The sequence below is a fragment of the Harmonia axyridis genome, chromosome X (genome assembly GCF_914767665.1).
Source record: "Harmonia axyridis chromosome X, icHarAxyr1.1, whole genome shotgun sequence".
Classification (NCBI taxonomy): domain Eukaryota; kingdom Metazoa; phylum Arthropoda; class Insecta; order Coleoptera; family Coccinellidae; genus Harmonia; species Harmonia axyridis.
This window is the reverse complement of record NC_059508.1, coordinates 21,957,482-21,964,151: the sequence shown is the minus strand read 5'-3', so window position 1 is coordinate 21,964,151 and position 6,670 is coordinate 21,957,482. Positions and strand designations below refer to the sequence as shown.

Genomic DNA, 6,670 nt, shown 5'->3' with positions numbered 1-6,670 from the left:
TTTAGTTAACATATAACATTAGTTTGTCAAACTAAAATCATTCTTAGAATAATTTTTAATTCCTCAAACTATACCTATAGATTGGTTTTCCTTGTATATTTTTATAACACTTTTATTTATTATTTTAAACATTAAAATATTTTATTCTCATAAAAAATCTCCTTTAAAAAATTTTAAATTATTAAATAAAAAATTTTCTTGAAAATGATAATAAATCTTTTTTCTTCTTTTGATCCTTCATCTTATTTTATATTACCTTTAAATTGACTAAGAATAATTATTAGTTTTTTATTTATTCCTTCTATATTCTGACTAATTCCTAATCGATTTAACTTTTTAATTCAAAATATATTAATTACTCTACATAAAGAATTCAAAATCATTACAAAAAAAAATAACACTTTAATATTTATTGTATTGTTTTACTTCATTATAATTAATAACTTAATAGGGTTATTTCCTTACATTTTTACAGCCTCAAGTCATATAATTTTTACTCTATCCCTAGCTTTACCTTTATGGTTAAGATTTATATCAAATAGTTGAATTAGCCACACTTATCACTCATTTGCTCATCTAATGCCCCAAGGAACTCCTACTATTTTAATACCTTTTATAGTATGTATTGAAACAATTAGAAATATTATTCGTCCTGGAACTCTCGCTATTCGTTTATCAGCTAATATAATTGCAGGACACCTTTTATTAACTCTTTTAGGAAATACTGGTCCTATAGTAAATTTGCTTATTTTATTAATTATTATAATTCAGTTTATACTAATTTTATTAGAATCAGTAGTAGCTTCAATTCAATCTTATGTTTTTGCTATCCTTAGAACTCTTTATTCTAGAGAAAATAATTATGATAAAAAATCACTCATTTCATTTAGTAGATTATAGTCCTTGACCAATTTTAGGCGCTTTTAGAGCTATAACTGCTATAATAGGAATAATTAAATGATTCCATCTTTTTAACTCAAATTTATTTATATTAAGAAATTTAATTCTTTTACTAATTATATTTCAATGATGACGAGATGTAATTCGAGAAAGAACCTTTCAAGGAAACCACACTCTTTTAGTATCTTTTGGTTAACGATAAGGAATAATTTTATTTATTACCTCAGAGATTTTTTTCTTTATTAGTTTTTTTTGAAGATTTTATCATATAAGATTATCTCCTTCTATCGAATCAGGAATAACTTGACCTCCAAAAGGAATTAATACTTTTAATCCTAATGAAATCCCATTATTAAACACTATTATTCTATTAAGATCAGGCCTAAGTGTAACTTGAGCCCACCATAGATTAATAGAAAATAATTTTAATCAAACATTTCAAAGATTAATTATTACTGTTTTACTAGGAATATATTTTTCTTTACTACAAGGAATTGAATATTTAGAAGCCCCATTTTCTATAGCCGATTCAGTTTATGGAAGAACATTCTTTATAGCTACAGGATTCCATGGTTTACATGTAATTATTGGTTCTATTTTTTTTTTAGTATGTTCAACTCGATTAAACTTTAATCATTTTAGAAACAATCACCATTTTGGATTCGAAGCAGCAGCATGATATTGACATTTTGTAGACGTAGTATGACTATTCCTATATATATCTATTTATTGATGAGGTAGATATCTATATAGTATAAATATTACATTTGATTTCCAATCAAAAAATCTTTTAAAAGTATAGTTAATATTCTTAATTTAATCTTTAATTTTGATAATTTTTAGAATTATAATAATTTTAATAATTATTGCAAATTATATTTCAATAAAAACATTTAAAGATCGAGAAAAAAGTTCTCCCTTTGAATGCGGATTTGACCCTAAAAATTCTGCACGCCTACCATTCTCAATTCACTTTTTTTTAATCGCTTTAATCTTTTTAATTTTTGATGTAGAAATTACCCTTATTATCCCTTTTATTTACAGAATAAAATATTCTAATATTATAATTATTAGCATTATATTTTATATATTCATGGCAATCTTAATTTTAGGTTTATACCATGAATGAAAACAAGGAGCCTTAAACTGATCTTTATAGGATAATAGTTAAATTAACATTTAATTTGCATTTAAAAAATACTGTTTTTCAGTTTATCTTAAATAAGAAGCAAAATATTGCATTTAGTTTCGACCTAAAAATTTGAATTTAAATTCCTTATTTAATTGAAACCAAACTTGAGGTAAGTCACTGTTAATGATTCCAATGAGAAACTCTCCAATTAAAGAAATATAAATATTTAAGCTTCTAACTTGATATATAGCAATTTGTTAATATTTCTATTTATATAGTTTATCTAAAACATTATATTTTCATTATAAAAAAAGATTAATTCTTATAAATACTTAAAAAATATTTTAATTTACCTCAATATCTTCAATATTGCGCTCTATTAAGCTATTTAAGTAAAATATATAAATCAATAACAAAATAATCCAAATTAAAAATATTATTATATAAATCTTTAAACTATTTTCAAAAATATACTGAAATAAAACAGAATTTTTTTTAAAAAATTTAAATAAACCCTGGCTTCCTAAGAACTCTGATCAACCTTGATCTAAAACTTTATAATTTAGTATTCCTGAATTAATAAAAAAATAATTTATTCCAAAAGTTGAAATATAAGGCAAATTCCATATTAATACTAAAAAAATTAAAATTTTTATTAAATTAGAAAAAATTAAATTATAATTTAATTTTAATAAAGAAATCTCAAAACCTATAATTACCCCAATTATTACTATAATTAAAATTAAAATTTTCATAAAAAAAGGTAATACAACTAAATTAATATCCTTAAATATAAATCATATAAGAACCGTTCCTGAAAATAATACAATAATAAATATAAATCCTATTCTATAAACTATTTCATCTCTTAATTCTTCAGTTTTATTTATTCTAAACCCACAATAATCTGTAAATATTAAATAATTTAATAAACGCACTGTATAAGAAACTGTTAATGTTAAAGAAATTAATATAATTAAATAAATTAAAATATTTAATCTTAACATAGAATAAACCTCTATAATTAAATCTTTTGAGTGAAATCCAGAAAAAAAAGGAATCCCACATAATGATAGATTTCTTACATTAAAATATATTACAGTTATAGGAGTTTTATAAACTAAACCCCCTATAAAACGAATATCTTGACATTCTCCTATTAAATGAATAAAATTACCTGCACATATAAATAATAAAGCTTTAAATAAAGCATGAATTAATAAATGAAAAAAAGCTAATTCATATAAACGTAATCTTAAAATAGTAACTATTAAACCTAACTGACTTAAAGTTGATAAAGCAATAATTTTTTTTAAATCATATTCAAAATTAGCCGCTAAACCTGAAATTAATATTGTTATCAATCCAATGAATATTAACACAAAAGAATAATTTTCCAATAATAAATGAAATCGAATTAATAAATAAACCCCTGCTGTTACTAAAGTTGAAGAATGTACTAATGCTGAAACAGGAGTAGGAGCAGCTATAGCTGCTGGTAATCAAGCTGAAAAAGGAATTTGTGCACTTTTAGTTAAAGCAGCAATAATAATTAACAAACCTACAATTATTATTCTTTTATCTCTATAATACTAATCAATATATAATATAAAATTCCATCTTCCAAAATTTATTATCCAAGCAATAGAAATTATTAATATCGCGACTCCTACTCGATTAGATAAAGCTGTTTATATACCAGCTGAATAAGATTTTACATTTTGATAATAAATCACTAAACAATAAGAAACTAATCCTAACCCATCTCAACCCAATAAAATTGAAATTAAATTTGGACTTAAAATTATTAATAATATAGAAAGAACAAATATAAAAACTAATATGATAAAACGATTAATAGATAAATCCTTAGATATATAAGATTTTCTATAAAAAATTACTATTGTAGAAATAAATAAAACAAAAGAAACAAATAATAAGGATATTCAATCTAAAAGAATTAATATTTCTACTTCTATTGAATTTAAACTGAAAATTCTTCACTCAATAAAATAAACCTTTCCTGTATTAAGTAAAAATAATCTAAAACTAAAAAAAAAAAAAAAACCTAAGTATTAATCTAGAAAAAATTACACAAAAAGATATTACTTAAAGTTAAAGTAACTTCATTGACTCCACAAATCAATATTTTATATAAACTATTTAAGTATAAGAAAAATAAATCTCTTTTTAATAAAATTAAATTTAAAGGAACCCAATGCATTAATAATAAAATTAATTCTCGATAAGAAATTAATTCAAAAAAATATAATCTTCTGTAAAATTTTCCATGTTGACTAAAAGAATATAAATACAAACTATATGAAGCTCTCAAAAAAGTTATAATTATTAATATAAATATACAAATATGAGAATAATTAATTAAACTATTAATTAACAAGATTTCTCTTAACAAATTTAAAGAAGGAGGTGCAGCTATATTTCTAATTACTAACAAAAATCACCATAAAGATAAAAAAGGTACAATATTAATTAAACCTTAATTAATAAAAATGCTTCGACTAACAATACGTTCATAATTTATATTTACTAAAACAAATAATCCTGAAGAGCAACAACCATGAGCTAATATTATTATTAAAGATCCAGTAATTCCTCAAGAATTAAATGTTAATAAACCTGACAATAAAAGTCCTATATGAACAACTGAAGAATAAGCAATTAAAGATTTTATATCTCTTTGACGTAAACAACTTAAAGAAACTAAAATCCCTCCTACTAAAGATAAATTAATTTAAAAAAAATTAACCTTAACTCCTAAATATATAAATATAATTAAAAACCGAATAAGCCCGTATCTTCCTAACTTTAATATCACTCCTGCTAATATTATAGACCCAGCAACTGAAGCTTCTACATGTGCTTTAGGCAATCATAAATGAAATAAAACTATCGGTATTTTAACTAAAAATACTATTATTATTATAAAATATAAAATAAAACTAAATAAATTTACATTAATATAAGTCAAATCTAATGTTTTAAACTTTGAATAATAAATAAAAATAAATAATATTATTGGTAAAGAAGCTATAATTGTATGAAAAAATATATATATACCAGCTTGAATACGTTCAGGCTGATATCCTCAACCTAAAATTAAAATCAAAATTGGAATTAACCTAGCCTCAAAAAATATGTAAAATAAAAATATATTTATAGAAGTAAAAGTTAATAATAAAAAAAGCAATAATAATAATAATAAAATACTAAATAACTCACTAAAATCTTTTGAATTGAAAAGTTTTTCTCTAGCTATAAATATTAAAAAAGAAATTCAAAACCTTAATAATAACAAAAAATATGATAAAAAATCTATACCTATAAAAAAATTTAATGAACTAAAAAATAAAAAAGAAATTTTTGAAAAGAATCAAATTCTTATTAAAATTAAATAATTCTTAATTAATCAAAATTTATTTAAAAAACATAAAGGAATCATAAATACTAATATTATTACTATTATCATAAAATATTTAATGAATTAAAATAATCATTTCCATAAGAACGAATTATTGACACTAATAAAGATAATCCCAAAACTCTTTCACAAACACTTATAGTTAAAAAAACTACTACAAAATAAAATTCATAACTAAAATAAGATAAATAAAAATATATTATTATAAATAAAGTTAAAATTACTAATTCTAATCTAAGCAATGTTATTAATAAATGTTTTCGATTAATAAAAAAATTTAAAATTCTAAAAATAAACATACTTAAAAAAATTATTTCCATATTTTAATAATTTAATAAAAATACTGGTCTTGTAAACCAGCTTTAAGATTTAATCTTTTAAAATATCAGAGGAAAACAAATATATCTTTAATCTCCAAAATTAATATTTTTTATTAAACTACCCTCTGAAATCTTAATTTTAACATTTTTAACTTTTTTAGCAATTTTCCTTACCCACCCACTATCTTTAGGACTACTTATTTCAACTTATACTATTATAACTTGTATTATTATAGGATTAATAAGATCAAACTTTTGATTTTCATATATTTTAATATTAATTATAATTGGTGGTTTACTAATTTTATTTATTTATATAACAAGAACTGCCTCTAATGGAAAATTTAAATTTAATAAATATATTCTATTAATTATAATTAGTTTATTTATAATTACTTTATTTATAAATAATATAAATCTATATTTAATAAATCAAAATATTAATAATGAAATTTTACATAAAATAGATTCAATTAGAAATTTTTATTTAAATTTAAATAAATTTTTAAATTACCCAAATTCTAACATATTTTTAATTTTGATTTTTTATTTATTAATTTCAATAATTGCAGTTGTAAAAATTACTAAAGTAAAATTTGGACCGTTACGTCAATTTAAATATGAAAATACCAATACGAAAAATTAATTCTTTAACGAAAATTATTAACAATTCTTTAATCGACCTACCTACACCAAGACATATTTCATATTTATGAAATTTTGGATCTTTATTAGGCTTATGTTTAATAATACAAATTATTACAGGATTATTTTTATCTATACATTATTGTGCTAACGTAGATTTAGCTTTTAATAGAGTACCTCATATTTGTCGAGACGTAAATATAGGATGATTAATACGAACTATTCATGCAA

The 6,670-nt window shown here is 20.8% G+C and overlaps 1 pseudogene; it reads right to left on the bottom strand.

Moving 5' to 3' along the window:
• Positions 1 to 2,946: 2,946 nt before the first annotated feature.
• LOC123686246 lies at positions 2,947 to 4,065 on the bottom strand (annotated as a pseudogene).
• Between the last annotated feature and the right edge of the window lie 2,605 nt (positions 4,066 to 6,670).